Source organism: Neoarius graeffei, chromosome 5 (assembly GCF_027579695.1).
Source record: "Neoarius graeffei isolate fNeoGra1 chromosome 5, fNeoGra1.pri, whole genome shotgun sequence".
In the NCBI taxonomy this organism is placed as follows: Eukaryota; Metazoa; Chordata; class Actinopteri; order Siluriformes; family Ariidae; genus Neoarius; species Neoarius graeffei.
Genome location: NC_083573.1, coordinates 60299538 through 60321315, shown reverse-complemented (window position 1 = coordinate 60321315; position 21778 = coordinate 60299538).

The following is a 21778-nucleotide window of genomic DNA, read 5'->3' as shown; positions in this document are numbered from 1 at the left end:
ACTAATGTGCCCTGTTAATATTACTGTACCAAATACTACTGATGCATGTAATGTGAAACTGCTAGTTGATACAGGCTCTGGTGTATCTATACTACCTGAGAGTGTTTACAATACAAATTTTAGCTCCGTTAAATTGCATACTCCTGAAGTGCAGCTTGTGACATATTCTAAGGAAAAACTGAATGTGTTAGGATGTCTTAGAGCTGACGTTACTCACGATGACAGTACTGCTTCCACTGACTTTTACATAGTGAAGACTGGGACACCTATACTGGGCATGGACCTGGTGACTGCCCTCCAGCTGCAGATTAAAGGAGGACAGTTAATACCTCAGGCGTCGAAAATCTGTGCGACACTTCACCAAGCCAAAGCTCCACCTACTCACCGTGAACATGATGGTGAGTCACCTGCTACGTTCGGCTGTGCGAGGAACTTCATGCACAAAGTGAAGTTCCGGCCTGATGTGAAGCCTGTGCAACAGAGACTCCGGCGCTTACCTCTCTCAGTTCGCGATGCTGTCTCTGAGGAACTCAAATACCTGGAGGAAAATTGTATCATTGAGAAAATTGATGCATCTGAATGGGTCTCCCCAATTGTGGTCACCAAAAAGAAAAATGGTGGCATACGCATGTGTGTTGACTTGAGAGAACCTAACAAGGCCATGATTATGGATAGCCATCCCTTGCCACTGATTGAGGACATGCTGTCAGAACTGCATGGCGCTGTCATGTTCTCAACTTTAGATCTGCAATCTGCTTACCATCAACTGAAGCTGCATGAAGAGAGTAGGGGGCTCACTGCTTTCATTACACATGAAGGCCTGTACCAGTACTGCAGAGTTCCCTATGGACTGTGTTCAGCCCCAGCAGCTTTTCAAAAGATGATGACGCAAATTCCCAGTGGCCTGAAGGGGGTGCAATGCTACCTTGATGATGTCATTACGTATGGATCATCAGAGGTGGAGCATGAGGCCAACCTGAGTGCGGTGTTGCGCAAAATCAACGATGCAGGACTGAAACTCAATGTTGACAAATGCCAACTCCGTCAAACCACTCTAAGCTTTCTTGGCCAAAAGATTGGACCAGAGGGTCTGCTGCCAGACAACTCTCATGTTGCTGCTATCCTGAATGCACCGGCCCCTTCTGATCCTGCAACCTTGCGCTCTTTCCTTGGCCTGAGTGCATGGTATAGCAAGTTTGTGTAAAACTATGCTACTGTCGTTGAGCCCATGAGAGCTCTTCTTCGGAAAGATTGCTCATTCCGCTGGAACAAGACAGCTCAAGCAGCATTCGACCAAGTCAAGCAGTTGATCGTGCATAGCACTGCGCTGGTGCTGTTTGACCCCAGTAAGCCAACCATTGTCTCAACAGACGCCTCAGATTATGGGGTAGGTGCAGTCTTGACTCAGTTGGACAGTGACAGTGCAGAGCAGACTGTTGCTTTCGCATCTCACAGTCTGTCTGATGCAGAGAGGAAATACTCAATCGTCAAGAAGGAAGTACTAGCCTGCGTCTAGGCTGCTGAGAGATGGCGGACATGGCTGTGGGGAAGAAGATTCCGGTTACGCACTGATCACCAAGCACTTCCCACACTGCTGACTACCAAAGGCAACAACCGTGCTGGTCTCCAGATAGCCAGATGGTCTGCTCGCCTCCTGGAGTTCGACTACGACGTTGAATACAGAACTGGGTCGTTGAACCATGTTGCTGACTGCCTGTCGAGGCTCCCACTTCCTGAAACAGACACTGACTATGCAGAAGAGGTTGAGTCAGTGGCTGCCATACTCACTGACCTGAGTGCTGTGTCTGAGGAAGACTTTCGTTCAGAGTGCAATGACTGTCCAGTGCTCACTAAGCTCCGTGCGCAGATACAGAGAGGCTGGCCATCACGGAAGTCTACACTCAAACCTGACTTACAGCCATACTTCCCAATTCACCATGAACTTGCTGTCATGAATGAATGCATAGTCAGAGGGTCTCACCGATTGCTGGTGCCCGAGTCACTGCAGAAAAGACTCATTATTCTAGCCCATGAAACCCACCAGGGTATTGTGCTTACCAAACAACACCTCAGGGAGTTGTACTGGTGGCCCAAAATGGACTTGCAGATAGAGACATGCATTAAGGACTGTTCAACCTGCAGACAGAATGACAAGATGACTGTCACCCATGATGCTCCACTCCAACCTGTCCCCCTACCAGCCGCTGCTTGGGAAAAGGTGTCCGTGGACATCATAGGCCCATTCGAGACAGCTCCTCCTGACTGTAGGTTTGCCATATCACTGGTAGACTACTTTAGGCCTGAAGTAGCGTTTGCTCCCCACGTTGACACAGTTACTATCATCCAGTTCCTGACTGCAGTTTTCTCTAGAGAAGGGAATCCAAAGACGCTGATAAGTGACAACGGTCCTCAATTTCTCTCTGCTGAGTTCACTGACTTTCTCAAAGAGAGTGGAATACAACACCTGAGATCTTCAGTGTACTACCCAAGAGCCAGTGGAGAAGTTGAGAGGTTCAACAGAAGCGTTAAGGACTGCTTACAGACTGCATCCGTTCAAGGAGAACCCTGGAAGTCATTCCTGAGAACTTACCTGAGGGACTACAGAGCAACTCCTCATTCCACGACTGGAGTATCCCCTTCAGAACTGCTCCATGGCCGTCGAATGAGAACAAAGTTACAGGTGATCGATATGCCTGTCCCACCATCAGATAAGAAGGCTGTGCAAGAAAGAGTGGAGAGTAAGCAACAGAAAATGAAAGCATACACTGATCAGCAAAGACATGCCAAGTCTTCCAACTTCCGGCCCGGTGACAAAGTGAGGGTAAGAAAACCATGGAAAGTTAAGAAAGGAGAACTGAAGTTTTCAAAACCTAAAACTGTCGTGACAAAGAAAGGACCGGATACATACTTGTTGGATGATGGAAGAACCTGGAACTCCTCACACCTGTCAGTACTTCCCGACTTGAGCACAGATGCGGATTCTGATAGGGCAATGGACTGTACTGATACAGGGGCTGACCAAATAGCTGACTCTGATAGCCAGTCCAGACCTGTCAGGATTAGAAATGCACCGAGTTGGACCAAGGACTTTGTGATGAAATGAGAATATGAAATGTGACTTACAATATTCAGGTTGTATTTACAGTGTTACTGAGTTTTATACATTACTAGAATAATACTGTAAGGTTCATCTAGGTTACTGGAAGTATTCTTTGTTCAAAGAGGGAAGATGTTGTGTCCATATGCAATGTGTTCTATGCATATATTCAGTGCAATGTGTGTTATTCGGATTCCGGGACACTGGGGGCGCTAGGGTGTGATATGCTGTACTGAAAGAGATGAGGAAGTGTGATACATCAAGTGAAGTTATGCAGTAAAGTTACGCTCTCTGTTCCATACTTCTGTGTGGTTTAATGTCTGCTGAAGAACAACCTACACAACAGATATTCTCACAAGTAACATGTAGAGATTTGTATCATGGTTTTGGTATAAACCACTCTGTAAATTCAGAAGAAGTAAGGGAACTGTGAACTGTCAAAGATGTCCACAGTTGTCCATCTGGCTTTTGTAAAAGGCATTTAGAGTGTGAGAACTTTTCACAAATGCAATACCCCCCACTATTGTATAAAAAAAAAAAAACACCAAAAAGAGTATTTAATAGCTTGAGAATTAATAGCTTAACATAAAAGTTAAAAAGTAAAAAAACAAACCAAAAAAACAATTAATTAATTTGGCATATTGTGTTGTCCTTCAGGTCACATCTCATCAAGTCTTATTCATGAGGTAGTTGTTTGATATAACTTCGCCTTTTCTCTTCGGAAACACAGATCTCTCCATGCTGAAAAGCCAAAGCCTGTTTCCTGTTCAAGTGCTTCTTTCAATTACACGTTTGTTCATTTTGACGCTTCTCCCTGGAAGACATGGGTTGCACTGTCAATTCCCCAGGTAATGAGGGTTGATCCTTTCCTGAAGAAGAAATGCCTCTACAGGTGTCACAGTCAGTGTCCTCCCCCGTCTCCCTTTCCCGCTATAAATAATCAGTGTGGGAGAGACAGTTTGCAGTGTGTAAGTGGAGAGCCGTCACTCTCAGGAGCGGGAGAACGGCAGTTTCTCTAATCATATTTTCACAAACAGCACAGTGCTGAGAACACAGAACCCTGGGCAGGGCCAAGTCCACCTGACAGCTTCATGGTAATACCCTGACATGCCCCAACACAATCAGGTCAGGTGTAAGTGTGAGTCTGTACTCAATCCTAACATTCACTATGACAGTATATTATTCATTTCTGTATAAAGATGACAGAAAAGAAAGACAGACAGAGAAACAGAGAAATCACATGGAGAGATGGATCTGTAATGAACATAGGGATTATAAAAATAAAATTTAAATTATTTTAAGAGTATAATATGAAGAGAGGATGCTCTACTCAATACATGCTGCCATGTCTTAAGCTGAGACTGAGTGGCACATTTTACATTGTGAGTGAAGTTATTTTGAAGTGAAACAAAAAAGAATTTGACTGTTCTGGAGGCTAAATTTGATAAAAGTGACAATAAAGCTGTTTTCTTCAAACCAGTAACACTCAAGCTGTCTTATTTGATCTTTAATCCAGGAAGCGGGTTAGTCTGTTCTCATTTATACTTCATTATTTTTTTCTTGTCTCTTTATGTCTGTGAGTTTGTAAATTCATAATAGCAGCTGAAAAAGTGTCTAAGCAGAACAAGAACAAAGTATTGGTGGAGTTAGTCTTGTTACTGCTGTTCATGCACACATTGTTTTCTCTTTTTTCATGTTTGTTTGTTTAATTGTATTTATATATTTCCTTTTTTCTAGGCATTGTGACTGCATGTAAAAAGCATTACTTACCATATAATATTCATATTTATCTCACTTATGTCAGTAACATGTTTAAATGGTTAATTGACCAACTCATGTGTGCTCCCCTTTGGCATGGTCTGGGATTTTCCTGGCACCATGTGTTCAGAATCTCCAGACAATCATAAATCTGCCGGGTCTGAAGGTCAAAGGACAGACGAATGCCAGCATGAGGTGTCACACCAAGAAATAACGTGGCAGCCATGCACAAAATTGCCTACACAGACCACAGACGTCCACCCATCTGTTGGAGGACAGGAAGGAGAGAGCTCAGTGTTCAAGTAAATAGGTTTCAATGGGCACGCACCAGTCACTTTGTCATTTTGGCCAATTTGTAAATGAAACATTTACTTACCAATTTCTCTCTAGTGAATTTCATGGTAGGGAGCAGTTCTAATCCTCGTATGATTAAAATTCATTAGAAAAGTTAATATGGAATCCGTGGTTACATGATTAGTAACACAAGTCACAGTCAGATAGACTTTAAAACTAAAAAAAAAGATGTTTCAGGCAGAAATTTGTCTTTGTTTAAAATTGCATAAAAAAATAAAGCTTATATTTATGTTTTCAAATGACTGCTTAAACACATTTCACAACCTGAGTTAATGTGCAACATATGATATATTTACCATATACAGTGCCCTCCACAATTATTGGCACCCCTTGTAAAGATTAGTAAAAAGGGTTAGAAAAAATCCAGCTGTTGGTGAAGTCGCTTCATCTCACACTGAGAAAAATCCAACCTTTAATTGGAATAAATTTATTCAGAAAAGAACAAAGCCCTCATCAAGAAATAATTATTTTCAATAAAAACACGTGACACTATTATTGGCACCCCTGCATTTCATACTTTGTACAACTTCCTTTTGCCAGTAAAGCAGCACTGAGTCTTCTCCTATAACATTTTATAAGGTTAAAGATACAGAGCAGGGCATCTGAGACCATTCCTCTTTAGAGAATCTCTCCAAATCATCCAGGGTCCTCGGCCCTCTCTTGTGCTCTCTCCCCTTAAGCTCACCCCACAGGTTTTCAATGGGGTTCAGGTCAGGGGACTGAGATGGCCATGGCAGAAGCTTGATTCTGTGGTCAGTGAACCATTTTTGTGTTGATTTGGACATATGCTTTAGATCATTGTTCTGTTGGAAGATTCAGTGATGACCCAGTTTTAGTTTCCTGGCAGAGGCAGCCAGATTATGATTTAAAATGTCTTGGTATTTCATGGAGTTCATGATGCCATGTACCCTAACAAGGTTTTCAGGGCCTTTGGAGGAAAAACAGTCCCAAGACTTCACAGAACCTCCAGCATATTTTACAGTTGGGATCAGGTTATTTTCATAATAGCCACTCTTATTTTTATGCCAAACCCATCTTGAGTGCTTATTGTCAAACAGCTCCATTTTTGGTACATCAGACCATAGAACACAGATCCAGTCAAAGTTGTAGTAGCATTTTGCAAACTTCAGGAGCTTACGTTAAAGTGACAGAAAAAGTTTTTGGTTTTTTTTCTGGCATACATTCCAAATAATCTGTTGGCCTGTACGTTGTGTCCGATGGTGGATTTGGAGATTTGGAAATGCTAAGATTTTACTTTTTCTTGTAATTTACCAACAGTGATCCTTGTGAATTTATTTATTTTTGCCTGTCTTACCATTCTTCTCACTGTACATAGGGGCAAAATAAACTTGGGTCCTCTTCCAGGAAAGTTTGTAACAGTTCCAGTTGGTGTCCACTTTTTATTATTGCCCTAACAGTAGAAATGGGCATTTTCAGGTGAGTTGCTTTTTGTTTTTTAACCATTCCCTGACTTTTGAAGGTCATCGCACTTCTCCCTCATTTGGTTTGTGCGTTCTCTTCTTTCCCACGTTGATGAATGACTTAGGGAATTTGGCCTCTGTGTCACCTCATATTTGTACCCCAGTTAATCAGGAAGTTATGGATTACAGCTTGAAAGTTCCTACACACTCCAATCAGCTCAAAAATGTACAATTTAAATGGGAAACATGCTTCAGTTACATTGTGTTCACTATAATTTCCAATAATAGTGGCACATGCATTTTGTTGAAAATAATTATTTCTTGATTAGGGATTTGTTTTTCTTCAAATAAATTTATTTCAATTATAGGTTGGCTTTTTTCTCTTTTTTTCAGTGTGACATGAAGCTACTTCACCAAAAAATGGATTTTTTTCTAACCTATTTTACCAATCTTTACAAGAGGTGCCAATAATTGTGGCAGGAACTGTAGTTATAGCATTGTCTGAAATATTAGTGGAAAATTCTCTAGGTAGTTCCTTACATTGTTATTCATAGTGGACTGTAAATCCAGTGTACAACTTATATACAATAGTTTTGCATTAAGTGCCACAATTAACAAAAACTTCTTTTGGCATTTACTTGGATATTATCTGTTCTAATGGCAGCAAATACTTCTTACTGATGCATTTAATACAGAAAATTACTTTAAATGTTACTATTTCTTATGGTTTTGGTTTGTAATAAATAATTATGAATTACTGTAAAGTGCTATAATATATTTGCAGGTAATTATATTAATGTATGTTTCTTGTAATATCATGAAAATTTAGGATTAAAATACATGACATGTGAACTCACAACCTTCTGATCTGAACTTGAATACTTAACCATTGAGCCACTACTTCCCTCAACTCACTCACTTTGATTCATTCACTCCACTTCTACTGTGGAAGTTGCACAGTAGCAGTAAACTAAATTGAAGTTTTTACTAGCATATACACTTCAACTTAAAGGTTTGTGTTCACTTAAAATGGTGGGGGGGGGGGGGGCACAAGCCATTCGATGTTTTTTCAGACAGTGAGACAATGAGAATCTTTCCCATTCTCACTCCCAACTAAAACATCAGATATCATACTGTGCATTGCTTTTTCTTATAGTTTACTATAAACTAATGTACTGCTCTAATTGCTCAATCATTTACAGTGCAATCCTGTAAACAGTATTTTGTTCTAAAATAAATAGTGTACATTTACAGCAATTATTACAGTGTAAGATTCTGGCAAGTCACAAATGCACGTTTGTGGTGAGCTTACTATTAAGTGTCAGGAAAATGTAGGAAAGTCTGGAGTAAATGGTGAATAAATGAGTGAGGTAGTAATTTCAAATATCGTGTATGTGATTGCAACAGAAACCATTCCCCTTATTTCAAGTCTCCATCAGCTCAAGCTTTTTACCATACACAGGCCCTGAATTAGTGGGTAATAAGCAGATGATGGGGCAGTGAAGTATTTCTAATTCTTTGTAGTTCAGTTTTAGCTTCATGCACCTGATGTGTAGCCTCTTGAAGAAGTCAATCTTATTCTCAAACCAGGACCTCTACTTCCCCAGAGACATTGCTTATTCATGTATCAGATTTATTTTTTGCCACTGCAGCCTCCCTGGAATCACCCTGCATTTATTACTGAGGGTAATGAAAATTGAATTCATATACAGCAGGCCTGTATGGATTGTTTGACTGGGGTAAACTGTGAGTCAGACATCCCCATACCCTCATCCCCATATCCTCAGACCCTCCACCTGCAATATATCCACATGTACACAAAGCAAACAAATGCATCTGACTTGTAAAATATCTGTGTTTTAAAAATACTTTGAGGAAAAATTCAGCCTGGTCCTCAACCTGACTGCATGATCAGAGAACCCAGTTTCCTCATCCTCAAATGTCCTTATGTTCTCACTTTTAAAATCACATTTAAAATCATATTGATTTTATTTTTAATAAATATTTACAGAAATATTGTTGTGAAATTTTTAAATGCGTAAGTTGTCGTTTTTGGTCAAGTTTACTTTTTTCCCTCGATCAACTGTGCTTTGTGACAGTTATGAATGAAATCTTTGCAGTGGTGGCGGAGTTCCATTTATAACTCACTTGCAGTTCCTCAGGGAATGTACAAAATATATAAAGAAGTCTGTATATTGTATCAAAAAATAATATAACTGAGTCTATTTCTGTACATTTCATGCTTAAAATTTTCCTATTCCTTTGCCAGATATTTTGCAGATATTAAGCATTTGAAATAAGCAAAATTACAGTACCAGTCAAAAGTTTGAACACACCTACACTATCGTTCAAAAGTTTGGGGTCACCCAGACAATTTTGTGTTTTCCATGAAAAGTCACACTTTTATTTACCACCATAAGTTGTAAAATGAATAGAAAATATAGTCAAGACATTTTTCTGGCCATTTTGAGCATTTAATCGACCCCACAAATGTGATGCTCCAGAAACTCAGGCTACATCCACACGACAATGGCAACGAGATTTTTTTTTTTTTTAAATATCGCGTCCACATGGGCAACGTATCAGTAAAATATCAGGTACATATGGCAATGCAACGCTTGCTGAAAACGATGCAATACACATGCCACACCTCTACGTGCGCTGTAAGACGGTCCCATCGGAGACACCAGAACAATAGAAGAAGTAGGACGCATGCGCATAAACCCCTTCTTCTGTAGCATCAGCCACAAAGTTTTGATTATTAATCAGTAGTGTAAAATAGTATCTATTGTCTAAGACACTTATTTATATTTCATATTAAAATGTCTATGTAAATTAATACATAGAAAGCCTGGCCAGGCACTGAATGTTCTTCTGCCTTCACTTTAAGAGAAATTCAGGGCGAGCATGAGCCTAGGTTCTTCCCTGTCACTCACCCTGTCACTGTCACATGCACACACCTTCTCACTCCCTATCCTATGGATATAGTCCCTTTAAATCATGTGCTCGTTTTTTGAATGGAGACGCGGAAAGAGGAATGAACGGGGGTAGATGGAAGCCGGTACGCCAACATTCTGATATCCTCCAGAATTCTTTAATGGTCCGGAATAAATTGAATGCTACACGTTGATGGATTACTTTGTTCTTCTACGCCCTTTTTGAGGAATGTATTGTCGGACTTAAAGGAACAGTCCACCGTACTTCCATAATGAAATATGTTCTTCTCTGAATTGAGACGAGCTGATCCGTACCTCTCCGAGCTTTGCGCGACCTCCCAGTCAGTCAGACGCGCTGTCACTCCTGTTAGCAATGTAGCTAGGCTCAGCATGGCCAATGGTATTTTTTGGGGCTGTAGTTAGATGCGACCAAACTCTTCCACGTTTTTCCTGTTTACATAGGTTTATATGACCAGTGACATGAAACAAAGTTCAGTTACACAAATTGAAACGTGGCGATTTTCTATGCTATGGAAAGTCTGCACTATAATGACAGGCGTACTAACACCTTCTGCGCGCTTCGACAGCGCATTGATACCTGCACTCCTGAGTGAAGGTATCAATGTGCTGTCGAAGCGCGCAGAAGGTGTTAGTACGCCTGTCATTATAGTGCGGACTTTCCATAGCATAGAAAATCGCCACATTTCAATTTGTGTAACTGAACTTTGTTTCATGTCACTGATCATATAAACCTATGTAAACAGGAAAAACGTGGAAGAGTTTGGTCGCATCTAACTACAGCCCCAAAAAATACCATTGGCCATGCTGAGCCTAGCTACATTGCTAACAGGAGTGACAGCGCGTCTGACTGACTGGGAGGTCGCGCAAAGCTCGGAGAGGTACGGATCAGCTCGTCTCAATTCAGAGAAGAACATATTTCATTATGGAAGTACGGTGGACTGTTCCTTTAAACCAACATCTGAAGAGGTGAGATCGCTCCTTTTTTTCCCTATTTTTGCTGGCGGGATTGTTTTTGTTTTTGGAAAGCGCACGGGTGGTGCGCGGTTTTGGTTATACTGCTTCCGCAGTGTTTGGACTAAAGACTCTGCCCTAAGGGCTATTCTCTCTCTCTCTCTCACTTTGCACCATTACACAATAAATATTCACAGTGAAAATATTTTGTAAGCGCGTTTCATGAACCAAGTTATAGGATTTGTTGACAACTCGCATCGAGTTCGTTACACTTCTACCCGGCGTGAACCACTCACAGTCATGTGGTTGTGATGTCATCGTAAACAAATCTGTTCAACTCAGCCAGACGACTTCGCAACAGCGCCGTTGCCAGATTTTTCCACTTTGGAACCCGTTCTCAAAAGATTTCGTTTTGGGTGCCCCAAAACGCCGGTGCCGTGTGGATGCCAGGCCGAAACGATAAACAATTTTATCAGATTCACCTGAATCCGTTGCCGTGTGGACAGGGCCTCAATCTGCTCAAAGGAAGGTCAGTTTTATAGCTTCTCTAAAGAGCTAAACTGTTTTCAGCTGTGCTAACATGATTGTACAAGGGTTTTCTAATCATCCATTAGCCTTCTGAGGCAATGAGCAAACACATTGTACCATTAGAACACTGGAGTGATAGTTGCTGAAAATGGGCCTCTATACACCTATGTAGATATTGCACCAAAAACCAGACATTTGCAGCTAGAATAGTCATTTACCACATTAGCAATGTATAGCGTGTATTTCTGATTAGTTTAAAGTGATCTTCATTGAAAAGAACAGTGCTTTTCTTTCAAAAATAAGGAAATTTCAAAGTGACCCCAAACTTTTGAATGGTAGTGTATGTACTCATTCATAACATTTTCTGTATTTTGACTATTTTTTACTTTGCTGAGCAATACTGAAGACATGAAAACTATGAAATAACATATGGAACATGTGTGGAATTATGTGGTAAACAAAAAGTGTTAAAAAACAAAATATATTTCATATTTTAGATTCTTCAAAGTAGCTACCATTTACCTTGATGACGCTTTGCACACTATTGGCATTATCTTAACCAGCTTCATGAGCTAGTCACCTGGAATGCTTTTCAATTAACAGGTCTGCCTTGTCAAAAGTTAAGTACTGCAACTTCTTGCCTTCTTAATGTGTCTAAGATCAAACAGTAAATAGTAAATAATAAAAATACAGTAAATAGCCCTATTCCACAACTGGAGTAATCCAAATTATATCAAGAACCACTCGACTAAGTAAAGAGAAATTACATATATCATTACTTTAAGACATGAAGTGACTTTTAATTAATAAAAATAAAAAATAAAAAACATTGAATCGGAAGGTGTGTCCAAACTTTTGCCTGGTATTGTATGTGCCAAAAATCAGTGCATACTTAGTGCCAGTCCTAAGCCTGGATAGATTGGGGAGGATTGCGTCAGGAAGGGCATCCAGTGTAAAACCTATGCCAAATCAAATATGCGGAACAGATCCACTGTGGTGACCCCGAACAGGAGCAGCCGAAAGAAAAAGAAGACTGTCTGTGCCTAAAATATAAGATAATAATAATAATCCTATTTATTGACATTTATTGACTAATTTCTGGATTGTCTTATATTTTAGGCACAGACAGTCTTCTTTTTCTTTCGGCTGCTATTATTATTATTATTATTATTATTATTATTAATAATAGGTACTAATTAGCAGTAACTTATCACCGTATTGCCATTTACTGCTAAGGTGAAGGTTATCATATGAAGTAATTACCCAGCAAACACAAAAACGTTTATATAACGTTGTATAAGCGTTTGGCTAACGTTTCAGAAATGTTACAAAATAACGTTTATAAAACGAAAATTTGTGGACAATTTTTTCATTTTATAAACGTTTGAAAAAACGTTATATAAACGTTTGAAAAACATTCTGGAAACCATCATACAACATTCTGGAAACGTTTCAGAAACGTTTAAAACATTGTATAAACGTTTCTTAAAACCATTTTAAAACAATAGTAAAACGTTTCTTTAATGTTTTAGAAACGTTATTAGAAGCATATTCAATCAGTCAAAATCAAAGTCCTTCCCACGCCGCTTACAGTACCTGGTCTTCCTAGGCAGTCTCCCACTCAAGTACTAACCAGGCCCAACCTGTATGGTGGCGCATCGGGCGGCGCCGATCTCTGTTTCCATAGCCCTCGGCCTCTCGCCTATTACATAGCTAGGGTTACAGTGGGGGGCTAGTCCTCTGGTAACCACGAGAGTTTGACTCCCCATGCACATCTGTATTGCAGCGTGCCTTGCCAGATGATAGTAGGTACCATTTTTATGATGGTCTTTGGTATGACCCGACCGTGAATAGAACTCACAATCTCCCGATCGAGAGGCGGACACGCTACCACTAGGCCACTAGTCGGTATTAGAAACATGTTAATACCTGTTAAACTTATAATATAACAACACATTTTTGTTATTGCACTTAAGTTTATTTCATTCCTCTTTGCAAGTTCAACAAAACCGATTTGAGAGCAGAGTTTTTTTACATAGACAATATTCACATTTACATATAAAGCCCTCATGAACAGCAAAAATGATAAAGATACTAGTATTAAAAATTTATCTAAATTTATTAAAGAAGCCTTGCTACTAAGAACTAAAACATTAAAGTTAACGTAATCATAGCAAATGCGCAAAATCAGTTAAAAGTTGAAATAAAAAAGCAAATTAAATAAGTTGTTTGGCCTTCGAGCGAAGCCTTCGATGAAGGAGATTTTCTAAGATAACTTCTAAGTGGACCCGGCCTTCTCGATCTTGTCCCAACAGCAACACGCTCAAAATGGCGCTACTTCCAGTCCCTGCGCCTGCGCAAAGACGTAGGTCGCGCAGGCGCAGGGAACCAGCGAACAAAATGCCAGGGCCAAAAGGGCATGTATTTTAGCAAATATAAAACGACGAATGGTCGTCTATCCAAATTATTCAAACCATACTTGATAATTACGAGACTAGAGCCACACATTTAATGATTTATCTATCTATCTAGATCTACATCTAAAAAATATTTAACTAGATCGAAGGGTTTTTTTTCAACGTTTATTAAACATTTATACAACCACTTATTTTCCATAAAATTATTCCCATGTTTTTTGATACTTTTTAAAAACCATGTCATCATGTAGTGTTTATAATCACACAATTAATTGTAGAAATTTTAATATCTGTTTTAGCCAGAAGTCTCCGAATATGTATAATGTTTTATAAACGTTTCATAAACGTTGTGAATGAAACGTTTTAAAGAGAACGTTTATAAAATGTCAATAAAACGTTACTCATTTACTGATTATTTTGATAATTGTAATACAATCATTATGACATCTTAATATCTAAAAATACCAAGAGATGATAAAAAATGTGCCACGGGTCAGCAAATATGACTTTATTAAATTTTCACCAACGTTTCATAAATGTTTAATAAAACCTAACCTTAATGCAACCCAAATGAAACGTTTTATAAACGTTTTGTGTTTGCTGGGTATTAGCTTCTGTTCCCAACCATTGATAAATTCCACTACAGATTTTTGTTTCAGCATACTTGATAAGTGAGACCTATTCAATTTTAGAGTTGTTGTAGAAGACTGCTTTTAGTTGTTGACTGTCTCATTTATGACTAGTGAACTCCATGAGCAATCTCCCAGTCATGAACACTCAATACTGTAGACCTGTAGTGAGTGACAGCACTTTAAATCATGTCAAAATATTTCATGAGTACAGCTCCATCCAACAGATACCTCTGTCTCAGTAACCATGACTGAGCCACTTTCCCTCATTAAGTCACCCTGCTTTTTTCTCTCACTCCTTCTTCTCACTCCACTGCCTGGCTGTGTTTATTCTTTACCCTTTTCCAGAGACATATCTTTAATTTATCACCCTCCACAAACTCTCACTCTCAGTCTTCTTGATGGACTTGGTTGCTCCAAACTAGAATTTATCATTTAAAGATGTAAGGCTGCTCTGTTACTTGAAGACTGCATGCCCAGTGATGGGGAAGAGTATGAGGCGAAATAAAGATATGGCAGAGAGAGAGAGAGAGAGTAATGATTTTATTACATCATCTGTAAGAGGTAAAATTGTTCTGCTTATTATGTTATAATTCACGTATAGGACCTTTTGTTTGCAATCTTAAAGGTATTAATAGAGGCATATCTGAATGAAAACTGCTTAAAAGGTGTATACAGCTGCATATTTGTTGAATCAGCATGAGGAAAAGCTGATATTGGCAGTAGAAGTTGATTGCACCTGTAAAATGAATTATGAGAATTAACATCACTGTACAGTAGTATTTCTCTGTTACAACAAATCCTATTCATTCCATATGACCTAATAAATACAGCTGAGCAGTATATTGGATCAAATAAAGAACTAAAGTGTGTAGCTTTGGAGGCATCAAGAATTGGACTATATATGAGGAACTTTAAGTTAAGGTTACTGAAGAGAGAAATATAGTAATATGTAATAGAGTAACACAATGAAACAATCTTCATCTGTATTTGTTTAGTGTTCCAAATATTTTTATCTGTATCCATATTCATACTGGTATCCAGTTATTTACCACAAAAATCTTTTAGCACAAGTCTTTTAGCATAAATCTAAAGTCTTTTAACACAAATCCAAAGTCTTTTAGCACAAGTTCTAAAGTCTCTTAGCACAACTCTATGATCTTTAGCACAGCTCTGGATTATGGTCACAATAATCGAAAAAAAAAATACTCATCTTGATATAGGAAGGGGTTTATTATGATTGCTTAAGGACTGGAAGCCAGAATTTCTGCTGCTGTGCATGTTAAGGATCTGTTGTTGATCCCTGAAATGTGGACTGAAAATCCTATTCTTTGGTGTCTTTGGATATTTGTAGTTAAGCCATAACAAACCTTGAATTGTGGGCACCTTCATAGGTAACTTCAGTCACTTTTGATCATATCGCAAATTCAACTGACTGTCAATAATTACATGTTTGCCAAATTAATTAATGGAGGGATTATGTCTCTTGCCCTGCTTGACAACATGTTTTGCTGACTAAGAGCAGAATCTATTCCTAAAAACTTACTCAAATTATTAAAAGTCCATTTGATATCATATATTACTGTTTTCATATGTATTTGATGAAGAAGAGATTACGCTAAGATGTAAGGGTTGTTTGATAATCAAGTCTCGAAGCTGTGTCTAGTTTACAGGGAAATTCACTTTGTTGTAGCATGTTTATACTTGATTTCAATATTTCTTTTATTGTTCAATGCTATCAACTGCTAAAAATATTACTTAAGACTAAATTATCAAATCAATAAACCACAAACACTCATTTGTAGATTGAAAAAAACAGTGCACAGATTACAGACAATTTGCACAAGTCGATCAGATCAAGAACAGCTTGCACTTTATTTGAATAATAATAAAGTCTATTGTGTTTTTGAGTCGTTCTTTAAACCTGTTGTTGAAGTAGCAATGGGATAGGTGGCAAATATTTTCACTTCTCTAATCCTATTGTTTTATTTTAATTGAGTACTCGGTGAACAGAAATGGTTATTTGTCTCTATGTGTCAGCCCTGCGATGACCTGGTAACTTGTCCAGGGTGTATCCCGCCTCTCGTCCATAGTCATCTGGGATAGGCTCCAGCTTGCCTGCGACCCTGTAGAACAGGATAAGCAGCTACAGATAATGGATGGATGGACTTTAGATTTGTGCTAAATAACCGTAAACCATTCATATTGATAACCAAAGTGGACATGGACAACTTTGTTTGTTTGAATATGAACTGTAACACCTCTAAACACTGCAAAAACCCCAGAGGTAGAAATGCCAGCAGTGTCAATATTCCAATTCCTCATCGTCCCACATTCTAGAGATGCGCACTAGATGATTAATCCTACTCGTGGGGTTATTACTTTTGATTGTACCTGCTTGCAATATCTCATCTCATTATCTCTAGCCGCTTTATCCTGTTCTACAGGGTCACAGGCAAGCTGGAGCCTATCCCAGCTGACTACAGGCAAAAGGCAGGGTACACCCTGGACAAGTCACCACATAGACAACCATTCACACTCAATTTAGAGTCACCAGTTAACCTAACTTGCATGTCTTTGGGGGAAACCGGAGCACCTGGAGGAAACCCACGCAGACAACATGCGTGCACAGAAAGGTCCTCACCGGCCACGGGGCTTGAACCCGGACCTTCTTGCTGTGAGGCGACAGCGCTAACCACTACACCACTGTGCTGCCCTGCTTGCAATATGTTTTTAAAAAAACTTAGCTGATTCTGCTTTCCAAAATGTAAATAAACTTCTACCCAAATTTTTTACCACTGTGACCCTGAAGAGGCAGTTCCTAAGGGATGCCACATGTTCATGTGAATGTATATGGTCTTTATTTGAACTTCATATCTCACAACTTGCTTATGTGCATATGAAAGTAAAAACAACCTGTCCCATCTATATAATATATTTATAATTTGTAATTGTTGAGGCAGTAGGTAGGACAAGTGTATGCTCTACTAGTCTTAATGTAGCCTGACTGGACAAATTGAAACCTGGGATGGTGAATATATGCAGTCATCCATGCAGAGATAGATCAAGCTTTCTGTTGTTAAATAGTAATTTGATTGTAGGAGTATTTTGTACCATGTACAACCATAAATCAGAAAAAGTTGGGATGTTATGGAAAATGCAAATAAAAAAGCAGTGATTTCCAAATTGACTTTGACTTCTGTTTCATTGCAGACAGTAGGAACCCAAGATATTTCATGTTTTGTTTGGTCAACTTCATTTCATTTCTTAATATACATCCATTCTTGTGCTTCAAGCCTGCAACCTATCCCCCCCCCCACACACACACAAAAAAAAAAAGATGAGACAGGGACAATTTAGTGCTAGTAGTGAGGTAAATCAATTCAATATTGGTGGGATTTGAAACAGGTGGTGTCAACAAGTGATTGTAATCATGATTTACTCCAAAATCAGTATCCAGGAAAGGCCTAGTCTTTGAGGAGCAAAGACAGGGCAAGGATCTCCAGTTTGTTCACAAAAGCATGAGAAAATTATTAAAATGTTAAAAAACAATGTTCCTCAAAGAAAGATAGGGAGGGATTTGCATATATCACCCTTTATGGTGCATAATATCATGAAACAATTTAAGGAATCTGGAGGAATTTTGGTGAGTAAAGGGCAAGGGCACAAGCTGAAGCAGAACACCCGTGATCTCTGATTCCTCTGACGGTACTGCATCCAGAACTGTCATTCATCTATAACTGATATAACCACATGGGCTCAGGACTACTTGGGCAAACTTTTATCAAGCACTACGATACAGAGTTACATCCACAAATGCCAATTAAACCTTTACAGTGCAAAAGCAAAGCTTTATATCAGGGGTGTCAAACCTGATCCATAAAGGGCCTTGTGGCTGCAGGTTTTCATTCCAGCCATGCAGCAGCACACCTGACTTGGCTCATTCAATCAACTGAACTGTCTTCACACAGTCAAATACTTGCAGCCACACCCACCCTTGATTAAAGGGTGGGTGTGTCAGTTGATTGAATAAGCCAAATCAGGGTGCTGCTGCATGGCTGGAATGAAAACCTGCAGCCACACGGCCCTTTATGGATCAGGTTTGACACCCCTGCTTTATATTAACTGTTAACAGAAAAGCCATAGACTTCTCTGGGCTCGAAGGCATCTGGGATGGACCATCACACAGTGGAAACATGTATGATGGTCAGATGAATCAGTATTCCAGGTCTTTTTTTAGAAGAAATGTCCTTGTGCTCTAGACCAGAGACGAAAAAGACCATCCAGACTGTTACCAGCAACAAGTCCAAAAGCCAGGGTCTGTTATGCTATGGGGCTGTGTGTCAGTGCCCTTGGCAAAGATAAGTTACACTTCTGTGATGGCAGCATTAATGCAGAAAAGTGCATTGAGTTTTTGGGGTAACATATTTTGCCTTCAAGACAACATATTTTCCAGGGATATTTCAACAAGACAATGCAAAACCACATCCTGCATGCATTACAAAGGCATGGCTGTGGAATAAGAGGGTGCCTGTCCCATCTGCCCCCAAGAGAGAATGTGTGGTGAATTTTAAAACTAAAAATGCAACAACGGCAACCCCATACTGTTGCACACCCTAACAAGGGCGACTGGTGCATAAGGGCGATTGGGCGACGCACTGCCAAAACGAAAAAAAAAAAAGTTTTTTTCTTTTTTTAAAACAAACTTTCACCAGCGCTGCTCAAGGCCGTTTTAATCTGTCTCTGGGTATCATTGTCCAATCAGGGTGGTCTTGCTTCTAGAGTACTGCCCCTTTTGGGGCGATTTCAGTCACGCTGAAAATTGCCCAAGAGTTCACTGATAGAGTCCCATGTTAATATTTTTTTTTTCTCCTGACTGACACTTCAATGCAATCTCTATGGGTTCCGGGGGGGCTTGCACTAACGTGCTTACGTCACTGCGAAGCGCGGCAAAGTTGCGTTCGATCCGCTCAGTTTCTGAGGTGTAGGTAACACAGTCCATCTAAGAACCACAACACAGTCCCTTTAAGGACTACAACTCCCATCACCAGCTTCCGCGTTGACCTGCATCACGCCGGGGCGGGATCACCAATGTCACATCCACCATGAAGGCATAAGTAACAGAACACGTTTCCGCTTCCTCCTCTTTTTGTCTGGACTCCAAGCCGTCTGGATACAAAGAGGATTCGCTCCACGAGCAAACCCAAAATAAGACGTCTTTTCTTCTCTTTCTTGCAAGATCCACGATTCAGTGTGATTTCTTTGTTTACCTTTGGCCACGGTAAAAATCCAAAAATCGCGCGATCTAACTCAAATGAGTTACAACCGGTTTTTATTTCTATTATCAAGTATGTACCAAACTGCCGCCAAGCAGTTAATTTAAAAGTTAGGAGCGACCGAAATTCCTCCTAATTAAAATTCTGTGCACATTGTTTGATCAGAGACTTTCTTTTCATCATGAGCAACCACGCGTCGGACCAAGAAATCCTCTGCTTCACGGAAGGCTTCACAACGGTGAAACTCCAAAAGTCTCGGAACATCTCTTCATAATTTTGCGTAGAGGCAAAATACTGAATAAGACTGGCATTTGGGCAAAACCCTAGTCTTAGGAATTAGCTTTTATGAAGAAGAAGTGTGAATTTAAACTCAGGAACTGTTTAAGTGTGCACACTGATTTTTGTGTTCCATAATTGTTTTAATCTCTCAATTGTTAAATAGGTTTTGCATGCTCTCTCTTTCTTTCTAATACTTTAATTTCATTATTTACACACATCTTGACCTCATCAAGATTTCAGTGGATTCAGTACTGTTATAAGCTAGTGAAATTAGCCTACGGCTAATTCTTTTGTCCCATTAGCATCCAGGGCTAATTGTATTGTCTCAAAGGAGAACACGTGGCGGCCCTCCTCCACAGGCCTCACAAACACACCTTAGCTAGCATTCCTTTGTCTTAGCTAGCGACACAAGGCTAATCTGTATCTCCACGTGGTCAAACACACCTCAGTTAGCATCCCACGCTAGCCTTTCTTTTGCTCAGCCATAGGCCTTCCCATGTGGTCACCAGGCCTTTCACACACAAACACATGCTAGCTAGCATCCCTTTGTCTTAGCTAGCGACACAAGGCTAATCTGTGTCTCCACATGTGGCCAACACATCTTAGCTAACAACCAGAGCTAAATCCTTTGTTCTCAAACCCCACATGGTGACACACCCTCCTTAGCTAGCAACACAAAGCTAATTCTTTTGTCTTAGCAACCAAAGCTAACTCCCTTGTTTTCACTTAGAAACACGTGGTCAACTCCCACACACACACACTACATGAAACATATCATATTTGTATATATTTCAACTGCTATTATTCAATTGTTATTGTTATAATAAATTCATTTATTATTGAAACTGTGTTTATTTGTGTTCCAATATCTTTGAAGTCCCCAATCTCCAAGAATTCAAAGGTGCATATGATTTATGTGATATGGTAAGTGATCATAATAATTTGGAATATACCATAATTTAGCTGTTTGGTAATTTATTATTAAGCACCAAAATTAATGGTATTATTTAATGAGACTGATTCAATGAAAACGATTCAATGAGACTGATTCAATGGTATGATTCAAATGAGACTGATTCAATTTAATGATTTAACCTTCACATTTAATGAGATTGATCACTTAATAATTACCAATTGCACCTACAGAGGTGAGATGGATGCGGAAAGCAATTCAGTGCGGTCCTTAAAAGAAGTTCCATTTAGTCAGCGATCAAATCGAGCTAAATTGGCAACAAAACAAGCTGGACCCCCCTCGACCAAATCTAAACATAAAACAAATTTCGACAAGGGGGGGAAAATCATATACTCGAGGTTTTACTTCAACATGGTCCCAGCGCAAATCCTGGCGAGCTGGCTGCGAGGACGCCTCAGCGGTTTTCTGCTACCCCTGCTTACTTTTCCACCCTGGAGGTGGCTCCACGGACAACACTGCTTGGACGGTCACTGGAGTTTCGGACATGCATCATTTGTCGGAGAAAATAAAACATGAGTCATCAAAGATTCACATGGGCAGCTGTCTGAAATTTTCGGCTTTTGGGAGAGTGAACATCGCTACACAACCGGATGGGGGCTACAGGCTAGCAGTTCACCGCCACAATGATGAGGTGAGCAAGAACAGGCACATATTAAACCCATAGACATATAAACATAGACGCCGCATTCTGCGTAGAATCATACGTCATCCTTGCCGCCATATTGGATGTGGCAAAGTGGAGATTCTTCAACCGTCTCTGGTATAGTGTCTAGACAGTAGCCGAGAATAAAGATGCCTCATTCATGTGCTGCGTTTAACTGTACCAACAGGTTTACCGTCCAAACGAGATCACATGGGATTACCTTTCACAGGTGAGACTGGAAAAATACTTTTCATTGTATTTGGTCATTATAACATAATTTTACGAACAGATTTTTCTGACTTTGTGGCTAATATGAAGGATTTTGACAGAACAGGTCAGACAGTCAGGATCAGAGAGGGAGCTGTTCCTTCAGTTTCCCAGCTCATCTCCACCGGGTAGGTGTATAGACCTCTTGCAGTCACGTGACCGAATCCCGGCTGGAATGTAAACAGCCGCCATCTTGTCGGTCAACAACACAGCTTAATATTGTTGCAC